Source organism: Sinohyriopsis cumingii, chromosome 7 (genome assembly GCF_028554795.1).
Source record: "Sinohyriopsis cumingii isolate HCF-2022 chromosome 7, ASM2855479v2, whole genome shotgun sequence".
Lineage (NCBI taxonomy): Eukaryota > Metazoa > Mollusca > Bivalvia > Unionida > Unionidae > Sinohyriopsis > Sinohyriopsis cumingii.
Genome location: NC_142967.1, coordinates 130,834,364 through 130,851,216, shown reverse-complemented (window position 1 = coordinate 130,851,216; position 16,853 = coordinate 130,834,364). Strand labels below are relative to the sequence as shown.

General features: G+C 35.8%; 1 protein-coding gene across 4 annotated transcripts in view; it reads left to right on the top strand.

Annotated features, from left to right (window-relative positions):
* The first annotated feature begins 6,959 nt into the window (after nucleotides 1-6,959).
* LOC149796134 (adhesion G protein-coupled receptor G2-like) overlaps nucleotides 6,960-16,853 on the top strand; it is a 201,031-nt gene continuing 191,137 nt past the window's right edge. For 2 of the 4 annotated variants that reach the window (XM_089966048.1, XM_089966047.1), the window contains exon 1: nucleotides 6,960-7,409. The gene's annotated coding sequence lies outside the window, so the exon portion shown is untranslated. The remainder of the gene's footprint in view (nucleotides 7,410-16,853) is intronic. The other 2 variants (XM_089966050.1, XM_089966049.1) reach the window with 2 other exon arrangements.

Genomic DNA, 16,853 nt, shown 5'->3' with positions numbered 1-16,853 from the left:
CCGGTATTTGACCAATTTGTCTTATCTGTATTAGCTATGCTATGAATCATGGATGTACTGAACACACAATGCTCTTCCCAACGTCTTTTCTTATCCTCTAACATGTAATACATGAATAAGCAATCGCTATTATTACTGCCATCCCGAGAAATCCGTTTAAAAAATATCGATTGGTATTCTCTCTCTCTCTCTCTCTCTCTCTCTCTCTCTCTCTCTCTCTCTCTCTCTCTCTCATGTTCGTTCATGCGAAAAGAAACAATGTACGTGAGATAAAACGAGTTTCTTGGTGTCAACGTTTATATATTTCATAAAATTTCGTAATGTTATTTGATTCGAGGTCATTCATTTTTTCCTGATAAATTAGATTTGTTTATACTATTCTTAGTAGTTGCCCGAGTAAACATCAGTTTTGTCTGCCTTTGATGGAGTCACAAAGGGGAGACAATGCCATTTAACTAGAATCGAGTGAAATAATTCCTTTAATGAAAATGTTTGAAATATTCTCCAGTGGCCATCTGCAAAATCTGAAAAACTTCTTCACAGACGCTTAGTATTACATTTTTCAAGAAAAAGATTTGTGGACACCATGAATATGCATTGGTCACTTGGCGACGTGATACTGTGGAATTTACAGATTTGTAGTTCAAACGTTAACTAATATTAACGTTTTAAGAGATGAGTCATAAAAGAAAATAAAACACTGACAGTTTCTTTTAGAAAGAAAACAGTGTATTCAAGAGATAGTGACTATTTCACAAAGCCCATTTGCATCGTGTGATGGATGGTTTCATCAGAACTTGTTGCATAGTGTTTACCTGTCTCAGTTCAACTAGTGTTACTTCTTTTGCAAGTGAACTTTTAAAGACTGTATCTCTTCTTTTGTTCTTTATACTATGAACTTAAGGATTTTCCGTCAGTTTTGCAAGCTTGCGCAGTGATAACGTTAGGTTATGTTGTAAATCCCAGAAAAATATTTAAAAGTTTGCATATGTTTGCTAACTTTTTGGGATTGTGCGACAAAAGCGTCCTTACCTTTCTTAAAAACCCAATTAATAGAATAAATGAACTGTTGGTAATATAAAGTGGGAATTTCAGAGTGCCTGCTGCGAAGAACGAGGGGACTTCTACCTCGATTGTCTCGTTTTGCTTCTTCTTTTCATGTGACGACACTCTCGAGGATCACTCTTTTATAGCACTGTATTTCAAGTATTTTTGGAATGTTGTCATCCCAATATCAAGACTGAGCTATTGGAGAGAAGATAATAGAGTTAACTGTAAATGATAAATGCCCATCTCTGTAGTATCGATGTAAAATCGTTTTGGTACTACGGACAGGCTTCTGTCAATAAGAATGAGAGTACAAATTAAGATGCGTTCGAAAGGGGTTACAAAAATACGAGTAACTTTCTGAAATGTATCAGTATTATTTTATTTCTCTCAATATTCAAGCCTATTGACCATCATCAGTGATTATACCAACTGCAACACGTTAAGTCCATGAGTGTGGTTTCTGGAAACATTGGGAGTGCTTACATTTATTTTCGGGGGAGTATTCATATTATATAATGTAGAAATGGTGCTTATCTATTACAAAGATCTTGTTACAATCATGACTTGACTGAAAGATAGAAGTTTTAATTTTTTTTCAAATAAAAATCTCATCCTTGCAGTTTAATCGTAAAATGAGTGTTCTTTGTATAGAATTTAACACAACAGTTACATGCTCATTAAGGTTAGAGCGTCCGCCTCGGATGTGTAGGGTCGCGGGTTCGAACCACGGCCAAGTCATGGGAAAAACTTATAAAAATGGTACTAATAGCTGATTCGCTAGGCGCTTAGCATTAAAAGGTTAGTGTTAGGACTGGTCGGACAGGTATCAGGATAATGTGACTGAGTGGGACATTATGTTTCATGTCTACAGCATGATGCCCCAGTGATAGACATGACTATAAACCGTCCCACTGCAGACATCGTAGCGATATGACTGAAATTGTTAAAGCTACGTTACAAATCTTAAACACACACGCACACACATGCTCATCACTAGTCAGCGCCACCGTTACTTAATTTTCAGTAATAAACTCTATTTTGCCTCTCTCTCTCTCTCTCTCTCTCTCTCTCTCTCTCTCACACACACACACACACACACACACACACACATGTGCGCGCGCACTCACACACACACACACCTAACTACTACACCTTGCACGTGGAATTCTTTATTTCGCAGCAATAACCATTTCAGGGAATCTGTACAGAAATCAGACGTGATTTTCAGGAATGTGTACAATAACATTATTGGGTTTTTTCTGGAACTATGCATTCGTTGAGTGGACCAAAATATGCGCAAATCTCGCAGAGAAAAAACAGGGATTGTGTACTTTCCCTATTTGCCACATTCACCGTAATATGTAATACAGTCAATAATAGCTACGGTTTTATCATTCCAGTGTCCTCGGGTTCAAGTTTGTCCACTATGACGAAGTTTGTGGAATGACATTGACACCAGCAAAGTCGTAAGTCCAAACTTTGTTTTAATTTTTATTTTTAAAGACTCAAACTCTGACATAACTTGGTTTGAAAATGGCGACATGACTAAGTATTAAAATGTATTGATGCAAGTTTCTTAAGTTTCGATGTTTTTCAAACCCGATTACTTCCATTTAGGCATAATGGGATTGTGATGGGTAATTAGTGTGGTGTGGTATGTGATTTGTTTCCCCCACCTCTATAGTGCTTTGATTATCATTATCTAGGAGATGGTCGACCACGGAGTTATTGCCCGGATCGAGCGAACAATAAAATAAAATTGATGTATGAATTTAAAACGAACAAATTCAACAAATAATTGCAAAATTATATCAATGAGCACAACGTATGTGTTTGAGACTATACCTTGTGCTTTTCCGAGACTCGTACCCTTTTCTATGAACTCGAATCTCTCTTTCCGTGTTCTCAATATTCTAGAATTTTTTTCATTCAACGATTTATTTAACGAGATAAATTATTTACTATTTTCATTGGATTCCCTCATACTTCTCTTTCAGCAGAAAAACTTGGGCTGACTAATTTCGCAAGGAAATTACTTAAAACATTGAATTTCATCTAGGAAACAACCCCTTTGTTTAGCTTAGACAATCAGGGTTAACGTTCTCTAACCGCCAAATTTTTAACACTCCCATCGAATTCTAATAATTTTCTTTAGTTCGCCTTTATTAATAACTATTGTGGAAAATACAGTTTTATGACACTATTTGAAACGTCCCAAGATTTCCCAAAATATGTCTATGGTTTGTCTCAACTTTGTCATTTCCTCCACTTAACCTACATTGGCATATCTGTCGGACTGTTATCCTAACGGGTCCGAATTAAAATAAAATCCTGCTTTCAAACAAGAGAGGCTGACTATCACAAGCTACCAAATTTATGGCGTTTCGGGCTTTTGGTGTTCTTGAAATTAACGTGGGGCATAGTTACTTCGCAGCATGTAGACAGTGAAATACCAATAGTCGGCTAGGAAGAAAAGCTAGACACCCATGGTAGTAGACATATGGGTTCAAGGCAAACTGAATATTTTAAACACTGCCTGGATGGCAACTATTGTGAATTGCACAATGTTTCTCAGAATTATCACCTTGGCAAAGGGCTTGTGTTTGCACTGTGAAGATCACTTGTCAGAACTGGGCATCGTACGAGAAAAATGCTATAAATTTTAGTCGAGGTGCACTAACTTCCTTTGCTTTGAATTGCAGCTGAATTATTCAAGTCAAGTGAATAATATTCTTATGCTTTGTTTTAATATGGCTCTCCAAAAATATAGACCTTATCAACTTCACTTGTGTATTTTTATATCTTTGACTTTTTATATTAGACAGGTGGATGCAGCAGTAAATTTGTGAATAAAAAAACGTCCCTGCTCCCTGACGTAATCACTCACTACTGCAAGAGCCCTCAGCTTACGGAGCCAAAAGGTGTACAATATAAAAATGAAAATGCTAAATTGATTCGGTTAATACGTCTGTGTGAAATCCACTGGTAAACCTCCAGCTAAAAATTCTAGAATAATGTGTAAACAAAACTAGACCATTTATTGTAAATAGTTTTGTAGGAAATTCAAGTTTTTATTCATACCTCATTATCAGCTCTGTATCTGATTGGCATTGAAGCCATGCCAACTTCCAGTCAACGTCTCATAGCTTGTATTGTTACATCTTAGCTTCTATTATTCTGAATCGCTTTTTTTTCCCCCAAACAGAATCACTCGCAGCAGCATGTATCTGCCACGATCTGGTGTAATACAAAGGTAATTGAATATAATATACAATTTGATTTATAAATATCATATCAAACTATCATAGCCACAATATTATATCAAACTGTCATAGCCAAGATATCATATCAAACTGTCATGGCCACGATGTCATGTCAAACTGTCACAGCCACGATGTCATATCAAACTATCACAGCCACGATGTCATATCAAAATATCATAGCCACAATGTCATATCAAACTGTCATAGCCACGATGTCATATCAAACTGTCAGAGCCACAATGTTATATCAAACTGTCATAGCCATGATGTCATATCAAACTAACATCCGAAACGGAATTAAAGGCCTAGTTGCGAAAAACTAATGCCTATCGGATAAACCATTAGATTGGATGCCAACAGGATAATTCATTAGACTGGATGCCTATCGGATAAACCATTAGACTGGATGCCTACAGGATAAACCATTAGACTGGATGCCAACAGGATAAACCATTAGACTGGATGCCAACAGGATAAACCATTATACTGGATGCCTACAGGATAAACCATTAGACTGGATGCCAGCAGGATAAACCATTAGACTGGATGCCTACAGAATAAACCATTAGACTGGATGCCTACAAGAGAAACCATTAGACTAGATCCTACAGGATAAACCATTAGACTGGATGCCAACAGGATAAACCATTACACTGGATGCCTACAGGATAAACCATTAGACTGGATGCCAACAGGATAAATCATTATAATGGATGCCTACAGGATAAACCATTAGACTGGATGCCAGCAGGATAAACCATTAGACTGGATGCCTACAGAATAAACCATTAGACTGGATGCCTTCAAGAGAAACCATTAGACTGGATGCCTACAGAATAAACATTAGACTTGATGCCAACAGGATAAACCATTAGACTGGGTGCCAACAGGATAAACCATTAGACTGGATGCCTACGGGATAAACCATTAGACTGGATGCCTACAGAATAAAGCATTAGACGGGATGCCTATCAGATAAACCATTAGACTGGATGCCTACAGAATAAACCATTAGACTTGATGCCAACAGGATAAACCATTAGACTGGGTGCCAGCAGGATAAACCATTATACTGGATGCCTATCGGATAAACCATTAGACTAGATGCCTACAGGATAAACCATTAGACTGGATGCCAACAGGATAAAGCATTAGACTGGATGCCAACAGGATAAACCATTATACTGGATGCCTAGAGGATAAACCATTAGACTGGATGCCAACAGGATAAACCATTAGACTGGATGCCAACAGGATAAACCATTAGACTAGATGCCTAAAGAATAAACCATTAGACTGGATGCCAACAGAATAAACCATTAGACTTTGTGCCAGCATGATAAACCATTAGACTGGATGCCTACAGGATAAACCATTAGACTAGATGCCTGCAGAATAAACCATTAGACTGAATATGCCAACAGGATAAACCATTAGACTGGATGGTGATCGGTTAAATTTCTCGAGTTAGAATAAAGTATGCTTCAACTACATGATCAGAGAGACTTATTAGTTAATTAAGTGCATTTCCGATCTCACTTAAAATACCATATTGTGTAGGAAGCACAGGCCTATAGATCAATGATGAATTTCTACTCATTCATTAATCCGATATGACATATGAAAAGAACGATAAAAAGTATTAATGGTCCCTGTTTTCTAAATGATATTAAAATGGTACACAATTTCATTGGAATCCTTTCTTTTTTCCATTCCCCTGTCGCGCGTAAATGACAAAATAAGCATAAATCTGGAGTGAGAGAGAAAAACATATTGCGCTGGACCAAAACACTAAAACTGAACTTGAACTAAGTAACCTACAATAATATGTTTCTTCGTAATGGTATGTTTACGCTTTCCTTGGGACCTATCTACAGTGTTCATAATATCAATGATACATAGGTGCAATAGCCAATGACACAAGGCCTATATGTTAAATTTGTCGGTTACGAGGCACACATGCTGCATTGTTTTAATCCTTTGTCGTTGTTTCTTATTCCTATTATAATGTTCTAAAAATCGATTATTAATTATTAATGTAAAAATGTCCAAATGGTCGTCCCCGCACCCCCTCTTCTCTCTCTCTCTCTCTGGATTATCCTAGCTAGATACGGGCGAAAATCCATGAAATGCGAGCGTTGGGGATTTTCGCTTGTGTCATACGACGATGTCGCTGGACCTATGAATGATGGTAATGTTAGTCAAGCCGTCCAAAAAGGGAGGGGGGTAGAAGAGAGAGAGAGTTTTATAGTCTTTAGAATGACTTTGATGAACTGTCAATTTATTAAAATATTTTAATTACCTCTTGTTGGTTCGTCATTTCACATAGTTTCTATTCCACGCTAGTTTCTATACGACAGTACGTGAATGCCTGACAATACTGGTTCAGTGTACAAGAAGTTAACCGTGTTTGTAGTGCACTTCTTTCTTCATAAAAACCATATTTCATGTTTAAATCATGAGTGTGTCTGATATTGATTTAATAAATGTGAATAGAAATAGAAATTGAAAAAGAAAACAATCAACTTATCAATTTGCATATGTGATTGTGAACAAGAGGAAAAATCGTAGAACTACATTTTGTAGCGGACACACTCGCAGGGATGTAAGGAGTTCATTCACTGGGTCAATACACAGTTGTCTGGACCATATCGTAACTCCATTTCAAGTGCAAATATGTGTATTTGTATGTAGGCTGTATCAATGATATACCACTCGTTGTATAAATGTTTAATTAAATGGAAACTCGGGCAAACCTCTTTTCCTTTTAATGAAAAATGTATACATCTCGTGGAATATCATTGATACAGCGTACATACCACACACACACACACACATAGACCCACGTGTTACCGCACAGGATGAATGAGTGTTCCCATGCAGAGTTATCTCCTTGGTTAAAGATTGGGCCAATACTGTATTGTGTTTTCTAACGACCCAGGCGAGAAATGCTTGTTTGCCGACTACGTGGGCTTTAAGAGGAAGGTTCTAATCAACACTTGTATCGAATTCTATTACTGTGTTTACCCAATAAATAGCAGTGTCACCCTGGACATGAACACGATGACTAAACTCTGATAGATCTCAAGAAAAGAGGTAAGTGATCTTTCTACTTTCCAATTTATGGTTGTGGATTGGAACAATTTAAAGCGTAAAGTCATGTACTCGGCGAATACTAACCTATTGACCTATCTATAACTGACATAGTAGGCTAAAAGTATATTTCCTATAGAAACTGATGATCAACAAGTTGTTGGGAAATTTGCTTAAATAAGGTAAATTGGCTGGCACACGGATCATACCAAAGTTTTTTTTTAAAAACTCTATCGCTCTTTCAAAACAATAAACCAGTTTAATTCTACATGATAACTGTCAAAGCTGTTTTCAAATTGAACTTTAAAAGATGGACTTTACTTTTATCCGACATAAAACTGTTGGCATTTGTCACAGAGGTGTTTGGGACCATACCGACAATCATTTAATAAAGATTGTGTGAGGTTTATTAATGGTAGATTTATAAAAGGAGTGTTAGGGTTGACTCCTAGTAAATGCCTGTTCCATAAGTGGAAATCAGTATAAATGATTTTTGCTTGATTCTTAGCACGTGTGACATTCTTTTATTTCTTCATTTAATCTCTCCGCTTTGTTGTATGTTGATCTACGACCCTAAGTGTTTGGCCTACAGTTTCATGTTGGTCCACAAACCTGAGAGTTTAGCTTAGTTTTATGTTTTTCTACATCCCTAAGTGTTTGGTCAAAAGTTTTGTGATTGAAAGATGTAATTAATCGTGAACATAAATCTCCATTCTTATTCAACGGTAGAGATACCTGCTTTCATGTATGCATTTTGTGATTTTACCTGTATTACGTCATTGAAATGTTACGTTCTGCTTTAGCTTAAAAACAAAATAGCAATAACAAATAGCATTAAAAGGTACTAAAAAAGTAAATGAAAAATTGTCGTATTAATTTTTAAATATAATAAGTTCGCTTGATAATGTATATGCATAGTAACGATTCATGTAGGACTAGCGATAATATTCTGTTTGCCTAGTGTAAACGTTTGGTGGAGTATTATATAAAGATTCTGAACCTTGGAATCAAACACTTTCCAGACTGCGTGTGTGTATATATATATATATATATATATATATATATATATATATATATATATATATATATATATATATATATATAACATGAACAAATTATCAAGCGTTTAAGCATTATTTCCATTAAAAAGTTATAATAATAAAAATGTTTTATGTCGCTGTAAAAATCTACGCTCTTTGTGATGTTATTTGTCTCACTGTATTTGTGGATTTGTCGTTTGCATTTCTTTGCGATTCCTAAAGGTACCAAGTTTGGAGATGAAACAGTAAAAACAGTGTTTCAGAAAATACATATATATATATATATATATATATATATATATATATATATATATATATATATATATATATATATATATATATATATATATATATATATATATATATATATATATATGATGGGGAAACTGTGCAAAGATCTTTTTACTTTTTCCGTATAACTCCGAAAATTATTAATGAATCACACATAGGCTGTCATTATATATTTGCTCGGTAAATCCTAGTTCAAGAGTTCGGCATGTGGCAGGGGCTTTGGGAAATGGAACCTTCACATACGTATAATTTATTTGTAGAATTTTAAATAGCTCTGTTTTCAAAGTTTACGACGATATTTATTCTTCAAGTACGTATGCAAATTAATATTAATGACTTTTGATGTCTAAAACGTAATTTCGTTTGCACGAGACAATTAATATGATGCAAGTTTAGTCAATAAGTTTAAAACTCGAGTTAATTACATGAAAAAATAAGTACAAAAGGTCAGCTTTTATCGGGAATAAGGCAGCAAAAATACAATAATACAAATAATATGAGATAATTTTATTTCCAAAATTGAATCTTATAAAGAGAAATAATTAAATACAAAACGCATAATCTTAAAGCATGATTGAATATTCAATGAACCTTTCTTGCACTATCTTTAGCAAAACGTGTCTTTATTCGAAATTAATATATAATTATCGTGTTGGCTGTCAATTTATCGTTTTTAGAATAATGTTCAGATTTTATCGCAAAATTTAATTTCGTAACTGAATCACAGATCTAATTGGAAAATAAAAACAAATTTGGTTCTATATTTCATTCTCGAAATTCTTGTAAGTCTGGCCTCCATTATGATATCCCGAAAACGCACAACATGTTTTTAAACTTATACCCTGATAGGGGTCAGAATAATGCATTTTGAAACCAAAGTTTATCAACAGAATATCATAAATCTCTGTTACCATCCACTCACTTTTCAGAGGATTCAGTACGTAGTAAGTGTTGCATTCCTGCGTCAGAGATCAAAGATGAAACACATTTTCAACTGAAAGAAGTTTGGATAGGAAAAGCAAATAAATAGTCTGGTATTGATTAAGATCAGTATATCAAATGTGAAATATATCAATCAGTCGATTCAGTGAGTAAATAAATAAATCTGTCAATCAATAAAGGGAAGGAACGCTTGGTCATCCGAGATAATCTCATACATGCTGAGAAAAGAAACTCAGCTTTAACATGTTGTCGTACCATAAGTTTGTACATTGCAAAATTGTGCATTGATTAAGCAGACTTTTAACGACACAACATTTGTAAATTGCGATAGTGAACGTTACCATAAAACGGTAAGCTTAGATATAATAGTTGCTTTGTGGTGAATTAATCCCACGTTAGCTCAGGGATCTGGAACAAAAATCTAAAATCCATTTTTGCCATACAGAAAGGCATTGTGATAGGTTATTTATTGACGAGATAGTGACTTCAGTCAATAGCATAACTCCGAAACCAAGATATTCCAATCTCCCTGGCCTAGGAGAGTGTGCATAACAGCTAGGGCTAGTCAGAAAATGAAAACACACAACCTGGAAGTCTGGAGTAGTTAATCGTATGTAAATAATGGAAACCTATCGTGGGAGAGATATTATTTTCTTTAGGAGCTACGGAATACATTTATACACAATGAAATAAATTATAATTATCTTTAACTTGTTTTGAAAATTAGACTATTTAGCGATCAGTTAGTCAAAGGAGTTCGTCGTTTTTGAAGAATTCTATATAGTGACATGTTGTTAGCTCTCCAAGATATGACTGGTAAATTTGTCCAGAAATTTATTTCTGTTTTCTGCTGCTAATGAAGCGGAACACTTAGGAAATCGTTTTTGTGGAGGGTGGGGGTGGGGTAAATGGTACAAGCCGTTAAGTCAAATGTTGCAATAATGTCAAAAGAACGCGACCTCGTAGTGTAGGTTATGAATATTCTCCGCTTTTCCGTGATTTCGCCTGCGTACCAAAGAGTGCAAATAAATGCGCTACCTAGCACCATTCTACAAATGATGGACAGTATGCTGAAGTCTTAATTGTCGTGAGTTACTTTCTGATTTGGACAATTATAATGTAGACAAATGTAGAAGGAGTATTGATATTTGTCTCAGAATCAAATGTTGCAGTGCGCATGAATATCACTTGAACTGCTTGTATCAATTGTATAATCGGTATTCGTAAAAAAAAATTGCTTATTTTCTTCTACTATTCTTATAATCACAATCACTACTTCCGCCATAAAACAACAATAATAACAACAACAGTAACAACAACAAAAACAAATGCTATAAATACTATCACTACTGCTGTTACAACTAATATTACCATTGCGTATGCAATCAATGATGCCATGCTTTTAAGGACCCTTGATGGTTATGTTACCGAGTGTGATAAAGATAAGAAAGAGCATGGTCCCTCATTAATGTGGACATCGTTATTATCAACTCTTGACTAAGACGAAGTCCCTAAGAAGCATTTATTCACTTGCCCCTCCCCTCCCCCGCCCGCCCGAACCCTGGATTTCACGTCTAAACATGTTTTGGTCTATATCCCAAAAACGTAATAGCTGACTGTGAAGGGACACATTTCTGGCGATCTATTAAGAACACATTAGTTGAGACCAGAGAGCAATTAATTAGATTTATGGGGATAGGCGCGCATCAAATCGCCATACTGCCATGATCGGTAATGTCTTTTCGAGGGGAGAATTTCATTCTTAATTAAGCATTCGTTTATTTAGCCCACATAAGACTGGTGGAAACAAAAAGCTACCTTCGATTTCATAGTGTAAATGTCAGGATTGAAAGATTGTAGAGCTCTGTTACTCAAACCACAAGGTCAAGTTGACCACGACTTTGGCGCCTCTGGAAAAGGCGGCAAATATATTTAATCCTGATTGGTTACGCTAAATAATGGGCGTGTTTCCCACACTAAATTTCCTAGTTTTAATATCGCCACATCGAAAATTTTAGTCAGTCTAAGCTTTTCTGCAAGAGAAAACTAGCGTAAGAATAACCCGATAGTAATTTGGGAGAAATTCTCTCGTAAAGACTGTGGCTCACGAGGACTGTTGTCGAGGAAAACCGACGAACAAATTTGTTGGTAGAAGCGAGGAACGCTGAAACTCAAAGGGAGAAAATAGTTCCTGCGACGTATTAACTCTGAGACGTATCCTGTGGCGTATTATATCTGAGACGTATCCTGCGACGTATTATCTCTGAGACGTATTCATAGACGTATCCTGTAACGTATTAATTCTGAGACGTATCCTGAGACGTATAGTGAGACGTACTTATCCTGAGATCCAGATATCTGTGAATCTACGTGCTACGCATAGAGTGAGGACCGAAAGAGGCAAGACCGACGGAAGTCAAAGGAACAGCTACAGTGGAAATGGAGTGTATGAAGAAACAGGTTATGCAATTGTACAAGGCATTGACTTCGATTGTTCACTCGATCCTATGATGAACTAAATCTATCAGTAAACAGATCGGCTACTTTATTTAAATATATTTGTGGGCTTTTATTAAATCGGCGAATGTTTTATTTCTATAAGCAGAGTATATTCCTGATGTAATGAATTCGCACAGTTGTTTTATGTAATTGATTAAATCGTTGTTTACATGTACGGGGGCTCCTGTTGGTCTGTTCTATATATCTGCTCAGATCTTTATCTATTCCACTTACAAGTTCACCTCTTATATTTATATTTACTCGAACCGGGCAATAACATCGTTGGTGGTCAACCTCTAGATAACGAGAACCAAACTAAGCGGACACCTTGAAAGAAGGTACAATCCGCCAACCCACAAACCTCCTGCAAGAAGAGGGGACTTTGTGTACAGTTTCTACAAAGTGGACAGTGGGTACGCTTACACTGACCACTACACGTTTGCCCAACCTCCCTGAAAATAATTCGGCGGGCGTTCCTGCATGCTGGGACCTCTAGTGAAATACAATGCGATTAGTGAAAATATCTCCCTTGATCTTCGTAACTACAAAATTATTACATTAATGACATGAATACAAAAAAATAGTTTTTAGTATCGAATCACTGTAAAAAAAATAAGATGGTTATAAAATTACATCATCACTTTTTTGTGAGAACATAGCTTTTCTTGCCTTTTTTATGTTTGTTTAAATTAGCTATTCTTGATACTTTATATTTGGTGTTTCCAAAGTAATCATCTAGTTCCATTTCATAAGCGCTGGGGTAGACTGCATCATTACAACATGCTTCGTTACTATGAACGTTTCCCATGGACCCCAGCTCTGGGGTCTTAGTTATGACGAGGTTTTGCCGATGCATAGTTTTTAAAATTCCAGCTGCAAACTGCACAGACCCAGATCTGCCCTCATCTATTGCGCCCGCAGATCTGGTTTTGTGCAGTTTATTTAAAGTTATCAGTAGAACAAAAATATAGACACTGATCTGCAGGCGCATTATGCTACGGCAGATCAGGATCTTTGTTGTTTGGACTTTGACTCGACTTATAGGCGAGTAAAGACGGTATTCGGCTTTCTTTCCCACGTATTTAAACAGATATCTCTTGGGAAAAAAATAGTTTTATGCCAATTTTCAGACAAATATGATCCTTCTATTTGCTTTGGAGATATTTAGTATTATGTGTGTGTGTGTGTGTGTGTGTGTGATTTCGATTTGAACGTAGCTTTAACAATTTTTCAGTCATATCGCTACGATGTCTGCAGTGTGGCAGTTTATAGTGATGTCTAGCACTGGGGCATCATGCCGCAAACATGTAGCATGATGTCCCACCCAGTCACATTATCCTGACACATAGCCGACCAGTCCTAACATTAACCTCTTAATGCTGCGCGCCAAGCGAGGAAGCTGTTAGTACCATTTTTGTAAGTCATTGGTATGACTCTGCCGGGGATCGAACCCACGACCTACCGCTTCCGAAGCGGACGCTCTAACCACTAGGCCACCGGTGCGGTGCTTTGGAGATAATAATTTATAACCGGTATGTATAAACACCATATATAAGCTATATCAATCCATATTTACTTATATAGCCTATTATATCTACTTAATCCTTGTCATATATGGGAATATTGTATTACATAATGTTGACAGATCACATCCTTGTCATACGTGGGGATTTTGTATTACATAATGTTGATACCGCACCGGTGGCCTAGATTATTAGAGCGTCAGCCTTGGATGCGGGAGGTCGTGGGTTCGATCCCCGGTCGAGTCATACCAAAGACTTACAAAAATGGTACTAACAGCTGCTTCGCTTGGCGCTCAGCATTAAGATGTTAGTGTTAGGACTGGTCGGCTATGTGTCAGGATAATGTGACTGGGTGGGACATCATGCTACATGTTTGCGGCATGATGCCCCAGTGCTAGACATCACTATAAACTGTCACAATGCAGACATCGTAGCGATATGACTGAAAAATGTTAAGCTACGTTAAAAATCTAAATCACACACACACACACACACTGTTGACAGACCACATCCTTGTCATATATAGGGATATTGTATTACATAATGTTGACAGACCATATCCATGTCATATGGGGATATTAGTTTACATTATGTTGACCAATCACATCTTTGTCATACCTGCGGATATTGTACTACATAATGTTGATATATCATACAGTTACGTAAGTTTGGAAGTTTCTCCATTCGGTGATGTTTATTTTTTTATTGATATATTTTTCTAACAAAATCTTCGTTCTTTGGCAAACTTTATAACATTAGTACATCACAGATGAAAGTATATTTTTGCCATTTGTTTGGAGAAAGAAAACAAAAAGAACTTAACGCAATCCCTTGTTAGATTATTTTGTCCAAGCCTCGTGTAATCTGAGCACATTAACCTTTTGTGCTACAGAAAATAAATATATTCCTATTTGGTCGATATTGTTGATGAAAACGACGACGACGATCATGATGAAGAGGAGAAATTATACTACTACTACTACTAATAATAATAATAATAATAACAATAATAATAATAATATCGCCACATAACTTCACCGTCTTAAGTGTGCCCAGGTCATACAATTAAACAGAAAAAACTCCAGGATTGATACCAAGCTCGTTAATGAGAGGAATTTATATCTTTCGTCTTTTATATTATTTTCTGATTATACCAATGATACGTATAAACGGGATCATAAAACGTATAAAAATCTCCATGATAGCAGTTATTATCTTCAATCAAACTTGTGGTAGTTCTAAAATTAGAGACCAGTTTTTCTTTCCCTAACCCTGTAAAAGTTTTTGATGACCAGAAAAGAGCCTCTCCCGCTATATTTTATTCTCTAATTACTGACTTATACACCTAACACCGGAATAATGCAGTATAAATTGGAGGAAAAAGGACAGGTGGATAACGTTATCTATCTTTCTATTAGTTGTAAACAGAGACACACGTAAGAAGTGGGTGTAATTCGGTGCAGCATTAAGGAAACTGTTAACGCCGCGCAAGAAGAAAGCATCGTTCCGTTCATATATCAGACAGAGAGATAAAACTAGACAATGAAATAGCTGCACATGTGGTTAAGTGTTGAATGACATTATTAGCTCCACCAATTCTTGATAATAGGGAGTCAGTTTATTGTTTGTGATAACACGTAAGATGCCTAATATATTTCCTGTGTTCATCCTTTATTTTTTTTAAAAATATTTACTTCATAAATTTTTGACGCCGTTGTTAATCGATAGTGATAAATAGTCGAATGCTGACTGAAAATCCATTTAACCTTCTTACACAAATGCCAGTGCATCGACAAATATAGAAACGGTTAAGATACGAAGTTATGTTACAAAGAGTCTATGCACGATTTATAAAGGAATGTACTGATTAGATAATTGTTGTTGTCGTTAACTGGTAACCTCCTTAATGAGCGTCAGATAAATGAAAACTGACTTTGCCATGGTTTTCGAGTTATGAATAGTGTGTACTAATGTTGTCTAAGTGATGTAACTCTCTAGCTTTGATTCAAAGGGTTGCCGTTCGTCGTCTTCTTCCCGGACAGGTCCTCCCTTTGAAGATACACGACTTCGCTGTGACTTGTTCAGCTTAATTGCATTGACTTGTTCAGCTTAATTGCATTGACTTATTCAGCTTAATTGCATTGACTTGTTCAGTTTAATTGCAAAGAATGAGAAACAGTTTTAATAACTGGTGCTTCATATTCCTTTAGCATTTCTTTTAAACTTCGACATCACACAAATATGGATTTGATCAAACGATGCCCATTCCATTCATTTCGTATACCCTTTGTAAACATGAATAAAACCTTTGCATAAATAATATACAGGTTATTTGAGCTGATACGTGCTGATGCAAAGATGGGCAGTGCGATGTAGACTCGATGGGGTCGGCTGTCTTCTTCCTCTTCATGGCTTCATGCGGTACAAGGTTGCATGTTCATGACGACGGATAGCGGAACTTAATTCATAATGCTTTGACTCAAATGCAGTTGTTGGTGTAAAATTAAGACTCACTTATTTTAGTTTTTAACTCAGGTTTTGAAAAACGACACAACTTATCCTACATCAATCAGTGCAGGTTTACCTGTACATAGAGACCAACTTCTAATAAAGAACACATTTAAATGGTCCCACGAGCGGTCTTTTACAGTTTTGACAACGCTTTATGTATGATAAAATTACATCACATATCATATTTAGACATATTTTCTTATTTTATAACTATAATACTAAGTTAGATTTTATCAATACGCATACTTAATTATACAGGTACTGCTGTTTTCTTCACATCTAATGACATAGAAAATTGTCAAAATCTGAATAGAGGATATCAGGAAATCCCTTAAATAATATCCTTCGTTTAATTTACTTATCTTTCACAGAAATATAATGTATATATCTGATAATATCAGGTTGATTACAACTTTACAGTGACATTTGGAATACACGCACCAGACAATGACATTTTCCTGTTTTCATTATATATATATATATATATATATATATATATATATATATATATATATATATATATATATATATATATATATATATATATATATATATATAAAGAGAGAGAGAGATGACGAAGAAGGAGAATATGTTGTGAAGAATTCTTAGCTTACGATGCAGACATGCATTTGTTATGCGCC